This window comes from Pristiophorus japonicus, unplaced genomic scaffold, assembly GCF_044704955.1.
Source record: "Pristiophorus japonicus isolate sPriJap1 unplaced genomic scaffold, sPriJap1.hap1 HAP1_SCAFFOLD_312, whole genome shotgun sequence".
NCBI lineage: Eukaryota > Metazoa > Chordata > Chondrichthyes > Pristiophoridae > Pristiophorus > Pristiophorus japonicus.
The window spans coordinates 594,847-611,461 of record NW_027252911.1 but is presented as its reverse complement, the minus strand read 5'-3'; the positions used below and the strand labels follow the sequence as shown (position 1 = coordinate 611,461).

Genomic DNA, 16,615 nt, shown 5'->3' with positions numbered 1-16,615 from the left:
ATGATTTCAAATGCAATGACCGAATTGTTAAACTGTCGTGTTCCAAGTTACATTGGGGATGCCTGTGCCGATGCGCACTCAGATCGCAGTGCATTTGTTACTTTACTCGAAATATCCTCATCTTTTCCAAAATCCACTCCTTCATATCGCAGTTGCCCCGAATCTGCTCCCAATATAAGCAACAACAAACTGTGCGCTGATGCAGAGGTCGCGTGGCCTAACGGATAAGATGTCTGACTTTGATTACCAGCGTGACGTTATCAAAAACTTACAAGTTCGAGTCCTGCTGTGGTCACTTAGTTCGCCACTTGAAAATTTATATTCTTTTTTGTGATGCTGCCGAAAAACCAACCATCTCTTACAGTCACTCACCTGAAGTGAAGGAAAGCTGTTTGCTTTAAGAATCTAATGGCACATTTTCATCATTGTCGATCTATTTGCATGGGCAGAACAAGTTGTGAAGTGGACCTTCTTGCACATTATTTCTCTTTGGATACAAAAAGCAGCAGGTTGAATGGGTGACTTGTCGCTAAATAAGACACGAGGTGGCCGAGTGGTTAAGGCGATGGACTGATAATCTATTGTGCTCTGCACACATGGGTTCAAATCCCATCCTCGTCGTTATTGTGTTACAGTTTTGATCCCCCTGGTCGTTTGTCAATCACATTTAACCTCATCGCCATATTTCCCTTTTGCTAACAAGAATGCTGCACTTTGCGACAGTCATGCCTCAAATTAATAATATATTCGTCAAAGGTATAACATTTGTTGGACTATGGAGAGGAGGACTAATCAGCTAGGTCTGGAGGGACAGCACACGCACGATGCGCCGAGTAAATTTTCTCATTACCATCAGAAGCTGAGAGCTACGTTCTTCACTGTTGGTGGCTCGATGGTCTATGGGTGCGATTCTCGCTTAACGATGATTACATTTAAAATGCGAGAAATCCCGTACGAGCCCCGCCAGTTTTTACTCAGAATTCTGCTTCTCCCAGCCGGTCGACATAAGAGAAAGTAAAAATATTTCACATTAAAACATGTGATTTTGCGCAGATGATCCCACAGCTTCCAAATTCCATAGCAAAGTGAAACTCACCCAACGGAGTAAAGTTAAAGTATCTGAGAGGTACTCGTCTCTGTGTCTCGTTTGATAACCGAAACCCGTTTTTGGTTCCGGCCAATACTTGATGAGTATATATTCCTGTCTCAACGCATAACCTCATCTGAACTGGGATAAGCATACATTCAGCGTCAATCTCCAACTCTGACCTGATTACGAATGTGTCCTGTTTCTCTGGAGCTGAAAGATGTGAGAAGCTGGCTTTTGAATTAGTCTCTTGGCTGCCGAATTCAAAACGGACAGGAAATCAATAAGGGGTGGCCCAGCTGGCTGGTCTGATTACAAGGCGTTGAAGGCATATCTTTAATCATGTTATAGTCTTCTGGACTCAACATTATGTTCAACGTATCGGATCATAAGCATCGTTCCCATTGTCTGGGAATGGTTCTGCTATTCGCACTAACACTGGACCATCCTTTGTTACGTTATTGCCCGAATACCACCCACTTTGCCGTTTCCCATTCTGCCATCAATTACTTAATCACTCCTGCGTTCCAGTGTATCACAGACGTTTCCTTTTGACCTTTCTCGCTACGTACATTTGCCAGGCGCTATTTTTGTTGAAAAAAATTGTAATCTTTAACTTTTTCCTAAAATATCGGTATGATTATCCGACAGAACGTCAAACCGGGTTCTTCATCTACAGAATCTGCACGACCTGCTGAATTTTATACAATCATCTGTTTTTATTCATTGTGTTTCCATGTCCCTTTTAAGAGGATGGGCTGCCTTTCCGGTATCATTCTCTGTCTGTTTAAAAGGGTGTGCTGTCAGTCCCGGATCATTCTGTGCCTATTAAAAAGGGATGTGTTGACTGTCCCGGATTTCAAATTTCAAATTTGAAAAACTGCCTTTGAACGATGCTAGAATTTTAATTTGTTTGTTTGTTTGTTTGTGTAAGCCAGAGTGTTTGCAAGCGTGCTGTGCGATCTTACTGTGCATTTCATGTCATGTGAGACAAATACATTACATGCAACTTGAAGCCATACTGATTTGATTGAACACTCCTTCGTGGACTCTCTGACAGTAGAAGAATCTGCTGTGGGATTTTGCTATTCTACATCTGAAAGAAGGGAAAATAGACAAGTTAGAAATACAGCGATTTTAGCCAGGGCTTGCGTGTGAGCTGTGTGACATGATGACATCCTCCACATGTATTTTGAAATTCAAATCAAATCAATTCAAGACAAGACAAGACATGCCTAACTGACTGGTGTTGTGTTTACATGTATATATATATATATGTAGAAATATATACAATCCCAACTTCATAACTTTCACGATAAATATGCTTTTTCTGTTCTGCCTGCACTGGGCTCTATTACATTTGACCTCTTTCACAGCACAAGCAGCTGCTGTCAGATGCAGTAGAATGACACATGTGAATTTAAAAGACCGCCTTTGTAGCCCACATCTTCCGTCCGGCTTGTCTTCCGCCATGGGCTTACAGTGTTTTGGTATTTACTGACTGCACCCCGTCATTTCCAATTGAATTCTTCCAGTCACACAGCCTTCGTTCAATCAAAAAACATCCAGATAATGAATTAATTATTTATTTATTTAAAACACATCAAATTAATTTATTTTTAAATAACATTTAAGCGTATTTCTTTTCTTAAAATGTTAAATATATATATATTTCTAAATTGGCTTTTATTGCTTTTACGTCCCTCCCTCCCTCCTGCCTGTCTATCACATGTGGTTTCAATCACCATCCCAGCCCCGCGTGGGCCTGACGCCCATGCTCACTCATGCACCGCGCAATTGCCTTCAGGAATGATATAAATCTCACTTTATTCTTTTAAAAGGGAACTGATGTCAGTCAAGGGTCATTCTGCATCTGTGTAAAATGGATGTGCTTGCATTCCCGGATCATTTGCGTCTGTTTAAACGGGATGGTTGTCAGTTCCGGTTCATAACTGTCCCTTTAAAACTGATTATCTCGTAATCCCGGATCATCCTGCATATTTTGAGAAGGAGTATGATTTGTGTAAGCTAGAGTGTGATTTCGGCTGCAATGACCGAATTGTTAAACTGTTGTTTTCCAAGTTACATTGGGGCTGGCTGCTTCGCTGCGCACCCAGATCGCAGTGCATTTGTTCATTTACTCGAAATATGCTCATCTTTTCCAATCCCACTCCTTGATATAGCATTTGCCCCGAGTTTGCTTCCTGTGATGTATCTCACATTACTTTATATAACTGTATCTTACCATGCTATACATGACTTTAACTGGATATAACCTGTAACAATAAGCATACCTTACCACCATGGGTGCACTTGCAGGATACACTCCATACCTGTCCCACTGAGGTACATAAAGGGAGGTCTCAGGCAAGTGCAGCAGTGGAGAGCTGTGAATTAAAGGTGCAGGTCCTGAGTGACCTTGAGTTCAGCATGTGTCTTGTGGAAGTCAGTACATTAGACTCAGGACTTTACACTGGTGAAGAGAATGGGATCACAGAATCGACAGAATGGCTACCAATAGCTCAGATGAGAAATACAATGCTGGAGACAATTGGGATGACTTTATAGAAAGGCTCCAGCAAAGCTTTGTGACGAAAGACTGGCTGAACGACGATAAGGCAGACAAGACAAGAGCCCATCTCCTGACCAGCTGTGGAACGAAAACATATGCTTTTATGAAAGACCTGCTGGCAACAAGAAAACAGCAAGCAAGTCGTTTGAGGAGTTGAGCGCACTGGTGAGAGACCACCTGAAGCCAGCAATCAGCCTACACATGGCCAGACACAGGTTCTACAACTACCGACGCTGTGTGGAAGAAAGCATACCCAACTTCGTTGCGGAACTTCGGAGGCTGGCTAGTTCATGATATTTCACCGATGAACTAAGGAGAGAAGTATTGAGAGACTTTTTTATTGAAGGAATAGGCCACGTAGGCATATTCCGAAAGCTTATAGAGACTAAGAACTTGCCTCGAAAGGCAGCAGCACTGGTCGCACAGACGTTCTTGGCAGGCGAAGAAGAAACGAGGCTGATCTGTACTTCGGGTATGACAACCAACAAGGCATCGGAACAAGGGATTCACATTGTGAAACAAGCCGCTACCCCCACACACAGACAAAGGCCGGAGAGCAGGCCTTCAACAGCAGACAGTGGCGCCAAAATCAATCAAAATCAAGGGCCACATAAACGGCCGATCACACCTCATCAACCTCAATGCGAGCAATAAACAACAGATCGAGAAAAGCTCAAGGGAGATCAGCCAGACGCAGCTCATCCTTCTCAAATAATGGAAACGGTCTGTGTTGGAGATGTGGGGGTAGGCACTCTATCAGGGTGTGTCGATTTCAGCATGCCGTTTGCAGAAACTGCAACCACACACAGCATCTGGCTCGTATGTGCAGAAAAACAGCAGCTCGGCTGGTTTACGAATCAGAAGGGTCGGAATGCGGACCAGAACCTGGTTGCAACAGTGCACGGGACGCCGAGGTACAGCGGGTTAACACGATCAATGTCGACTGTTCTTACACCAAGACGCCTCCAATTATGATGAGGGTTCTGCTCAACGCGATACCCGTCAACATGGAACTGGACACGGGGGCCAGTCAATCCCTCATGAGCGTTCAACAATTTGAACAACTATAGCCGCACAAAAGCAACAGACCAAAACTCACAAAGATCGACACCAAACTGAGGATCTATATGTGATGAGGGAAAAGAGAGAAAACGAACTGGACCGGCTTCTGCGGGAAGGCATAATTTCTCCCGTAGAATTTAGCGACTGGGCAAGCACCATCATCCCCGTCATGAAGCCTGATGGATCCATGTGAATCTGTGGGGATTACACGATAAATAGAGTCTCCCGACAGGAACAATACCTGCTACCCAGAGCGGAGGACCTATTTGCCACGTTAGATGGAGGTAAAATTTTCTCGAAACTTGATGCACATCTGCATATATGACGCAAGAACTGACCGAAGAGTCTAAGCTCCTCACCACCATCAACACACATCGAGGCCTTTTTGGGTACAATTGATGCCCATTCCGCATCAGGTCGGCGGCTGCTATATGCCAGCGCTACATGTAGAGTCTGCTCAAGTCCATCCCGGGGTCTGTTGTGTTTAAAGATGACATGTTCATCACGGGCAGGGACACCGAATCTCATCTCCGCAAACTTGAGGAAATATTCAGTCGATTGGATCTGGTAGGCTGAAGAGTTAAGAAATCCACGTGTCTGTTTCTCGCGCCTGAGGTTGAATTTTTGGCAGAAGGATTGCCGCTGATGGAATCCACTCAACCGAATCCAAAACCAAAGCGATTCACCTGGCACCCAGTCTCTGGAATGTCTCAGAAGTGTGTGCGTTTCTCGGGCTACTCAATTACTTTGGGAACTTTATGCAGAACTTGAGCACGCTGCTGGAGCCTCTCCATGTGCTACTCAGAAAGGGGTGCGATTGGTTTTGGGGGGACGCCCAAGAACGCACCTTCAATAAGGCATGCAACCTCCTATGTTCCAAGAGTGTTTTAGCATTTTTTGAGCCAGGTAAAAATTGAATCCTTATGTGTGCTGCGTCAGCTTATGGGTTCAGTTGCGTTTTACAGCACGTCAATGATGCAGTTAAATTGCAGCCCGTTGCTTATGCCACCAGGTCACTTTCGCGGGCAGAGCGCGGGAACGGTATGGTTGAGAAGGAGGCACTCGTGTACGTGTGTGGTGTCAAAAAGATGAAGCAATACCTTTCTGGGGCCAAGTTTGCGTTAGAAACAAACCACAAATCCCTCACGTCCCTCCTATCCGAGTGCAAGGCAATCAACGCCAACGCCTCGGCGCGCATTCAGCAGTGGCCACTCATGCTGGTGGCTTACGATAAGTCACAAACCAGGCACAGACAACTGCGCCGACGCACTTAGCAGGCTACCCCTGGCGACCACAGAAGGGTCCGACGAACAGGACTGTGAGATGGTCATGGCAATCAATGCCTTTGAATCCACAGGTTCACCCATGACGGCTCGCCAAATCAGAGGCTGGACCAGCAGCGACCCCACGGTATCTCTAGTTAAAAGATGCGTTTTAACTGGTGACTGGGCAGAGGCTCGCGATGCCTGCCCCAAGGAGATCAAACCCTTCAATAGGTGCATGCATGAACTCTCACTACAGGCAGACTGCCTGCTGTGGGGCAGCCAAATAATTATGCCCTTATGAGGCAGGGAGGCATTTTTCCGGGAGCTCCATTGCGAGCACATGGGGATTGTGCTTATGAAGGCCTTAGCCAGATCTCAAGTCTGGTGGCCTGGCATTTACGCGGACTTGGAGCTCTGCGTCCGTCGGTGCACCTTTTGTGCCGAACTCAGTAATGCCCCCAGGGAGGCCCCTTAAGACGCTGGCGTTGGCCCACCAAACCATGGTCGTGGGTGCATGTCGACTATGCGAGCCCATTCATGGGCAAAATGTTCCTCGTAGTCGTTGATGCATTTTCAAAATGGAACGAGTGCACCATTTTAAACTCCAGCACAACCTCCACCACTGTGGAGAACCTTAGAACCGTGTTTGCAATGTATGGCATTCCTGACATATTGTTCATTGATAATGGTCCGTGTTTCACCAGCGCAGAATTTCACGATTTTATAGTTGACCACGATATAAATCACTTTAAAACAGCACCTTTCAACCCGGCCTCCAATAGCCAGGCGGAGCGAGCAGTGCAGGTCATTAAACAAGGCATGCTCAGAATTCAAGGTCCCTTGCTGCAGAGGCGCCTGTCGTGACTGCTGCTGGCATACAGATCTCGTCCACATTCGTTGATGAAACGAACCTTAAAGACCAGGCTCTCGTTAATCCTCCCAGACATGCATGAAATTGCTGCCGCTAAGCGTCGAAAGCTAACTGAGTACCATGGCCGAAATTCAAAGGGGAGGTGGAATGAGATAGGGGACAAAGTGTTTTGCTAAACTATGGCTGGGGTCCCAAAAGGTTTGCAGGGACAGTAAAAGAAAAAGCGGGAAACAGTCTACTGGTGAAACAAATGGACAATGGCCAAACCTGCCGGAGGCATGTAGACCAAGTAAAAAGTAGATTCACTGATTACACTGATGAACCAGTGGCAGACGACAATGTGGAATTCACACCAAACCTGGTGGACTGATAGGTGGAGCAATCTGAGGAAAGGGCAGTCTCAACAGACAGCGTAGGCGAGACACCAGCAATCACACCGAACGAAACAGACAGCCCAGGTGAGATACCAGCAATCACACCAAATGAAACAGACAGCCCAGGCGAGATACCAGCAATCACACCGAACGAAACCGACAGCCCAGGCGAGATACCAGCAATCACACCGAACGAAACAGACAGCCCAGGCGAGATACCAGCCATCACACCGAACGAAACCGACAGCCCACGCGAGATACCAGCAATCACACCGAACGAAACAGACAGCCCAGGCGAGATACCAGCAATCACACCGAACGAAACAGACAGCCCAGGCGAGATACCAGCAATCACACCGAACGAAACAGACAGCCCAGGCGAGATACCAGCAATCACACCGAACGAAACAGACAGCCCAGGCGAGATACCAGCAATCACACCGAACGAAACACAGGCACCAAGCAAACAACAGAACCACAACTAAGACGCTCGACGCGAGAGCGCAGACCACCTCCGAGACTGAATCTATAAAGGCAATAAGAACTTGGGGGAGGCTGATGTCATGTATCTCACATTACTGTATATAACTGTATCTTACCATGCTATACATGACTGTAACTGGATATGACCTGAAACAATAAGCATACCTTACCACCAGGGGTGCACTTGCAGGAGACACTCCATACCTGTCCCACTGAGGTATATAAAGGGAGGTCTCAGGCATGTGCAGCACTGGAGAGCTGTGAATTAAAGGTGCAGGCCCTGAGTGACCTTGACTTCAGCATGTGTCTCGTGGAAGTCAGTACATTTGAGTCTGGACTCAACTCTCCCAATATACACAATACCAAATGTTGCGCTGATGGTGGAGGCCATGCGCCCTAATGGATGAGGCGTCTGACTTCGATGACAACCTCGACGTTATCAGAATGATTACAGGTTCAAGTCCTACTGCGGTCAATTTGTTCGCTGCATGAAATATTATATTCTTTGTTGTGAGTCTGCCGAAAAACCAACCATCTCTTCCAGTCACTCACCTGAAGTAAAGGAAGGCTGTTTGCTTTAAGAATCTAATGGCACCTTTTCATCATTGTCGATTTGGTTGCAGAGGCAGAGCAGCTGCAAAGTGGACTTTCTTGCACTTTATTTCTCTTTGGATACAAAACATAGGAGATTGAATGATTGACAGTGCTCTGAAAAAGTGACGATGTGGCCGAGACGTTAAGTTGATCGACTGCTAATCCATTGTGCTTTGCACCATGGGTTCGAACCCCTTCCTCGTCGTTATTGTGTTGCAGCTTTGCCCACCATGGTCGTTTTGTCAATCACATTTCACCTCATTGCCAAATTCCCCTTTCACTGACAATGCTGCACTTTGCTCATGTCATGTAATGTCTCAAATTAATAATATATTCGTCAAAGGGATAATACTTGTAGAATTGTGGCGAGAGGGACTAATTAGATAGGTCTCTGAGCGTCAGCGCAAGCACGATGGGCCTAATATCTTTTCTCAATACCGTCAGAATCTGAGAGATCCCCTCTTTTCTGTCGGCGGCTCGTTGGTCTCGGGGTATGATTTTCGCTTTGGGTTAAGCACATTTGAAATGTGAGAGGACCCGGGTTCAAATCCCGGACCAGCCCCGCCATTTTCAAATCAATATTCCGCTTCTCACAGCCGGTCGACGTGAGTAAACAGAAATATTTCAAATTAAAACGTGTGATTTTGCGTTGATATGCCCAAAGCGTCCAAATCCCAGAGCAAAGTGAAACTCACCATTGAGTAAAGTTAAAGTATCTCAAAGGTACTCGTCTCTGTGTCTCGTTGGATAACCGAAACCCGTGTTTGGTTCCGGCCAATACTTGATCAGTATATCTTGCTGTCTGGACGCATGAGCTCACCTCAAATAGAATAAGCATACATTTAGCGTCAATGTCCACCTCTGCTCTGAATATGAGTGCATCCTCTTTCTCTCGAGCTGAAAAGATGTGAGAAGCTGTCTTTTGAATTAGTCTCTTGATTGCCGAATACAAACCGGACAGAAAATCAATCCGGGCTGGCCATGTTGCATGGTCTGATTAAAAGGCGTTGACACCCAATATTTTAGGCATGTTATAGTCTTCTGGCCTTAACATTAGATTCAACGTATTGTATCATAAGCATTGTCTGGTAATGGTTCTGGTGTTCCCACTAACACCTCCTCTAGACCATCGTTTGTTACCTTATTATCCGATTCCCACACACTTTGCCAATGCCCCATTATGCCATTCATTATTTAATCGATCCTGCATTCCACTGTATCAAAGACGTTCACTTTTGTCCATTCTCGCTGCGTATTTTTTACAGGCGCTAATTTTGTTGAATAAATCTGTAATCTTTAACTTTTTCCTAAAATATCGGAATGGTTATCCGACAGAACGTGAAACCGAGTTTTTCATCCAGAGAATCTGCACAATCTGCTGCGTTTTACGCAATGATCTGTGTTTTATTCATTCTGTTTCCACTCTTAAGGGGATGAGCCGTCTGTCCGGGTTCATTCTCTGTTTGTTTAAAATGGTTGCTATAATGGTGTGTCATAATCTCGTTCGCACAGAATTTAATCTTAATCGTTCCAGATGGAATATTGTTTTTTCTAGATCACAATAAACAGTATCTTTTTATAAATTTTGTCTTTTTAGGTCCCTAGTGTCAGAGGAGGAATTGTCTGAGTCCTTCATTTATTTCATGTTAGAGGCAAACAGAGGTATCCATTCAGAATCAATGCACAGATTGTCATCGAGATAAATGCAGCGAGAGATACAGGCAGCATTGGCACACATGGAGAATAGATAAGGCAGAAGCTTAAATAAAAAAGGGAATCAAACTCCAAATGGAAGTGAGAGGTAGCTGATAGATATGTGTGAGTGGAGGCGATAGTTCAAAGGCGTGGTTTCACGCCATGGCTTAACTAGTCAAACCGACTATCGAGTAAACAAAGATTCTCGGTTTGCTTCACAGCGGGGCTGGCAATTACTGTCTTCATGGTTCACAAAGGGTGAGTTTCTTGCCATGTGATATAGCTGCAATCATTTTAAACGAAACTGGGGTTGCACTAGTTCCCATTCTGGAGTAAGGCCCGAGATGGTGCGGTGCCTTGGTCGCATATCAAAGCTGCAATAATTTCTGGCGGGGTTGAATTTGCTTAATCACAAAAACTACATATTTCCTGACCACCGCCGTGTGTAACATTGCTGCAGTCAGAAGAAAGTTGTGGCAGCTGGTGTGTGGCGCCGTGAACGAAAAGTGATTAGTATGCTGTGTTGTGGCCGCAGCAACCTCGGTTTGAATCTGATTCACGACACATTCCGTTTTATATCTTTTGTTCACTCGGACACCTGCTGATAGAACAGAGCGAAACATTTATCCTTCCTAAATGAAACAGATATTACGATTTTAGCAGTTGAACTTATTTACTCTTTCAAACCAACCTCTTCTCCCACCTTTTCTGCCTTCCATAATCAATAACCCTCCTTTATTTTGCTCATAATTCTCCCCGCAACAGTTTTTCTGGTGATAGCACTGGCGCGAGGCCGAATGAATAAGGTGATTTACTTCAATAGTAAAGAAGTCCTGTCATGGTCATTTAACTCACCGGGCGAAACATGTCTTTCTCCGTTCTGAATCTGTCTCAAAACCGACCATTTCTGACATTCGCTCACCTGAAGTAACGGAAGGCCCTTTGCTTACAGAAGCTGATTGTAGATTTTTTGAACATTGTCGATTCGTGTGCACGGGCAGGACAAGCGGCGAAGGCTTGTTTTAGCAAGGGAGTTCTGTTCTGATGCAAAAATCAGTAAACGAGATGGCTGATCGTGTTGCGGCACTCGGTGGCCGACTTGATAACGCGAGGGACTATGACTCCATTGTGTTCTGCACGCGGGGCTCCAGTCCCATCCTCGTCGGTATTTTGTTAAATATTTGATGCATGTGGCTCTTTGTCAATCAACTGAAAATTTATTTCTAATTTAACTTTTTTACCTAGCTTGCTACATTCAGCTCATGACATGTCTCAAATTAGTAATATATACTTCAAGAGAAAATACGGCAAGGGAATACACAATAAATTGTAGGACACTAAGAAATGCAGCGGAACAAATGGACCTTGGAGTTGAGGTCCACAGCTCCCCGAACGTTGCAGGCCAGGTTGATAATGTGGTTGATAAGACATATGGAATACTTGCTTTTATCAGCCGATGCACATTATTTAAGAGCAGGGGGGTTATGCCTCATCTCTATACAACACTAGGTAGGCTAGAGGTAGAGTACTGTGTCAGCACATTACACGAAATTTGTAATTGCATTGGAGAGAATACAAAGGAGATTTACGAGAATGTTGCCTGGACCTGAGAATTTGAACTATGAGGAAAGATTAGACAGGGTGAGTTTGTTTTCTTTGGAACAGAGGAGGCTGAGGGGAGACGGTAATCATGGAAATACAATTATTAGGGGCCGAGACAGAGGTGTTAGTTCGGACCTATTTCCATTAGCAGTGCGGTCAACAAAGATGAGGCAAAGATTTATTGTAATTGGTCGGAGGTTTAGAGGTGATTTGTGCAGAAAATCTTTCACCCAGAGGGATCTGTAACACACCGCTGATAGGATGGTCGAGGCAGATACCCTGCCCAGGTTTCAAAAAGTACCTGGATTTGCACTTAAAGTTCTGTTACCTTCAAGAGTAGGGAACAAGAGCTGGAAATTGGGATGAGGCTGGATAGCTCCTGTTCGGCAAATGTGGACACGATGGGCTGGAATGGCCTCCTTCCATACTATGAAATGCAATGACGTAATGATATGCATTTGTGTGAAGAGAATTGTGAACTTTTTCAGGGCCACTATTATGATAAAAAGTGTTTCACGTAAAGATAACATATATTGAATTACAGAACAGAAGAATTGCAAAGTGTGTCCGCACACACGCAGATAATCCAAATGCGCTTTCGATCACATCATCTTAAATATTCGGTAATCAGAACTGTAATCACGCTCCTTTGAAACAGACAAAAACACATAATGGTCCAGGTCAGATAGCACATTCCTTTTACACACACACAGATTGATCCGGGACTAAGTGCACATCCCTTTTACACAAACACAGAATGAACCAGGACTGAGAGCACGTCCCTTTTACACAGACACAGAATGATCCTGGACTGAGAGAATATCCCTTTTACACACACACAGCATGACCCAGTCCAAAGAGTATATCCCTGTTACACACACACAGAATGATCCTGGACTAAGAGAATATCCCTTTTACACAGGCACAGAATGATCCCGGACTAAGAGCACGTCCCTTTTACACACACACAGAATGATCCAGGACTGATGGCACGTCCCATTTACACAGACAAAGAAAGGTTCAGGACTGACAGTAGATCCCTTTTAAACAGACACAGCGTGATCCGGGATTGACAGCACGCAGCTTTTTAAATTCTCAAAACTCCCTTATGCTCAGGCTTACTACTACTTTTGGCAATATTATAAATCTCTTCCTTGAATCTAATTATATCTTTCATTTCTTTTGTTAACCACGGTTTGAACATTTTTAGTTTGGTGTTGTTATTCCTTCAATTAATGTACATTGTAGCGAATTATGTCATTTTCTTGAAATGCTTGCCATCAAACGTGAATTGGGTAACATTTGCTGGGAACCAATTGCAGGGCTATGTGGAAAGTGGTTCCGATTGGATAGCATTTTCACAAAGCCGGCTCAATCATGATGGGCCGAAAAGTCTCCTTCAGTACTCTGTCATTCTCGGATAATCATCCTCTACCTCGGTGTGGTTCTTTTAATCCTGTGGGAAACGGGTAATAATGTTCTGCACGTGACTACAGATAAATTCATTTAGCAAAAGATTGGGAACATTAACGGACTCAGAAACATTCAATGGCTTTTCAAACTCCCGGGTCAGTGAACCTCTTGATCGATTACCATTTGAGATAATTATGGACTGCTCGTAACAACAGGAGATCGACGGGAACTTATTTGAAAGCGCAGACAGAGGTTGAACCCGCTCTTTCCGGTTTGACAGGATCGCCTCATCACCACTTGATAAGGAAACCTCTCATCCATAGCACTGATGTTACTTTTTCTGAAGCAACATACTGGGGATGCTGGCAATAGGAAATGCAAATAGAAATTGCTGAACATATACAACAAGACACGCAGCATTAGTGAAATGAGAAACAGAGATAATGTTTCACATCGATGATATTTCATCAAAAGTGTCAGAAGTTGGAGGTGTTACAGATTTTAAGCAGGTACTTAAGCAGGGAGAGGTGGAGGGCAGGAAAGAGCGAAAAGGAAATCCTGTCACATGGTGGAAAGAAGAAATGATGTCATGACAAAACCGAAAGGGCATGATAAAGGGACACTTCAAGAAAAAAAATATGCTTCTAGAGAAAGGGTAAGAGAGAATAGCAAAATCATTACTAACAGCTACTGTCCGAAAAAATGGGAGCAGTGGTTAGAATTATGAAATTGTTGAAATCAACGTTGAGCCCGGAAGGCTGTAAAGTGCCGAATGGAAAGATGAGCTGCTGTTCCTCGAACTTACGTTGAGCTTCATGGGAACAGTGTAGGAGGACGAGACAGACGACCGAAAGCTTGGGGTTCTTGTTGCGGACTGAAATGAGCTGCTCGGTAAAGTGCTCACATAATATGTGCCTGGTCGCCCCAATGTCGAGGAGATTTCAGTCGATACAGAATACTATGTTGAAAGAAGTGCAAGTAAGTGGTTGTTTCACCTATACTGGCCTGGACTGTGGACCGGGAGGAGAAAATGGCCACGTGTTGCTTCTCCTGCGCTTGCACTGGAAGGCTCTGTGGGAAGGAAAGCATTGTTGCTGGTGATTGGATAGTGGACCATGGCGTGCCGGATAGACTGGTCCCTTTGCACTGCTGAAGAGAGAGGGGAAAGTAAAATGTATTTGATGGTGGGACCACGTTGGATGTGTCAGAAATGGGGCAGGATGATCCGTTGAATGTGGCGGTTAGTGGGGTGAATGTTAAGCACAAGTGGAACTCTATCGTGGTTCTGCGAGGAAGGAGAAGGGATGAGAGCAGAAGTGCGGGAAATGGGCAGGAGAAGTTCAAGGGTCATGTGTACTCGGGTCGTGGGTTTTTCTTGCTGGAGAAAAATTTAGCTACATATCGATAGCACTGGTATTGACTTTGCCATCGTCAGGACAGATACGATGGAGATGGAGAAACTGGGAGAATGGAAAGAAGTCCTTATAGAAAGCGAGTGGGGAAAAGTGTAGTTAAGGTAGATGTGGGAATCAGTGGGGTTATAGTAGATATTGGTCGGCCGACTATCCTCAGCAATGGAGGTAGCGAAATCGAGGAAAGGAAGGGAAGAATCGGAGATGGGCCATGTTTAGGACAGGGAAGGGTGGAAATTTAAAGCAAAGTTGACTTAATTTCGAGTTTGCTGCGAAAGCTGAAAATGGCACAGATAAACTCATCAATGTACCAGAAAACGAGGTGATGGATCGGACATGAGTAGGACGAGAACAAAGAATGTTGCACATATACCATTGAAATACAGGCATATCTGGGCCACTTGCGGGATACCCTAGCAACACATTTAATTTGCAGTAAGCGTGTGGAGTCAAAGGAGAAGTTGTCCAATGCCAGTTTAAATCAAGTTCCGCCAGGCGGATGAATTGACGGTAGATGGGAACTGGTTGAGCATCCGTTCAATGAAGAAATGGAGGGGCCTCAAGCCGTCCTGGTGGGGAATGGATGATCAGAGGGATTGGACGACTATAGTGATAGGGAGAATGAGGGCCAGGAATCTAAAAAGTAATTGATGTTATTTTTTTTTACAGCAGCTTTCAAATCACTGGCATTATCAACGGATTGGTATTTGGTGTGGAATGAATTTCTTCAATTGTCGAAAATTGCACTTTTTGCTTCAATCGTCATGTTGGCTGAGTGATTAAGGTTTTGGACTGAAAATCAACTGTGCGAATGTTGGCTTGGGTTGAGCTTCAGTACTAGCAGATGTTGTCTGTTATGATAACTTGGTAAATTGTTATAATCATTGGAAAGGAAGGTTTAGTATTTATATTTTACAATTCCAGGAAGCGTTCCTACATTTACAATAGGTGCTCTGCTGATTGACGGAAAATAAAAGCAGGGGTCGTCGAACCCTCGAGCCGGTTCCACCATTTAGTGAGATAATGTTTGACCAATATCTTAACTTCATCCATCTGCTTTGACACCAAATCAATTCCTACCATTATCTAGCAAAAATCTATCAATCTCAGATTTAAATTAGCAATTTAGCTGACAAATGAACCGGAGTTGAGATGAGGAGATTACTGACTTATTCACAAATTAATTAAGGTTTTGAATGAATTGTCTGAACAGTTGGTTGCTGCAGATGCGATCAGAACTTTCTTAAGTACATAAGAACATAAGAATTCTGGGTAGGAGTATTTGACCCCTTGACCCTGCTCCGTCATTGAATAAATCATGGAAGATCTAATCAAGGACGCAGCTCCACTTCCCCCGCTGCCTCCCCATAAGCCTTTACTCCCTTATCACTGAAAAATATGTCTATCTCCGACTTTAATTTATTCATTGACCCAGCCTCTACAGCTCTCTGAGGAAGAGAATTCCATCGATTTTCAACGATTGAGAAAAGAAGTTTCTCCTCATGTCAGTTTTAAATCTACATCAACGACTGGGAAGAAAGGACCGAGTGTAACGTAACGAAGTTTGCTGACGATATAAAGGTGGGATGAAAACCAATGTATGAGTATAATGTTGGAAAGTGTGAGGTCATGCACTTTGACAGAAAAAACTTTGACAGCAAAGAGCAAGCTATTATTTAAATGGAGAAAAATTCCAACGTGCTGCAGTACAGCGGGAATTGTGGGTACTTGTGCATGAAACACAAAAGGTTAGTCTGCAGGTACAGCAAATGATCAGGAAGGCCAGTGGAATCATGGCGTTTATTGCAAAGGAGATGGAGTATAACAGCAGTGAAGTCTTGCAACAGTTATGTCGGGTATTGTGAGGCCACACCTGGAATACTGTGTGTAGTTTTGGTTTCCAAATTTACGAAAGGATAATTGCTTTGGAGGAAGTTCAAAGAAGGTTCACTCGGTTGATTCCAGAGATGAGGGGCTTGATTTATGAGGAAAGATTGAGGAGGCTGGTCCTCTACTCATTGGAATTCAGAAGAATGAGAGGGGATCTTATCAAAACCTATATGTAAAAGAGGGTGCTTGGCAAGGTGGATGCAGAGAGGAGCTTTCCATTGATAGGGGAGACTCGAACAAGGGTCATCATCTCAGAAAGAGGGGCCGCCTATTATAACTGAGATGAGGAGGAATC

The 16,615-nt window shown here is 44.3% G+C and overlaps 1 non-coding gene across 1 annotated transcript; it reads left to right on the top strand.

The window, feature by feature from the left end:
- Positions 1-537: 537 nt before the first annotated feature.
- On the top strand, positions 538-621 carry trnai-gau (transfer RNA isoleucine (anticodon GAU)). The gene has a single exon. It is a non-coding gene; the product is annotated as a tRNA-Ile (tRNA).
- Positions 622-16,615: the final 15,994 nt, after the last annotated feature.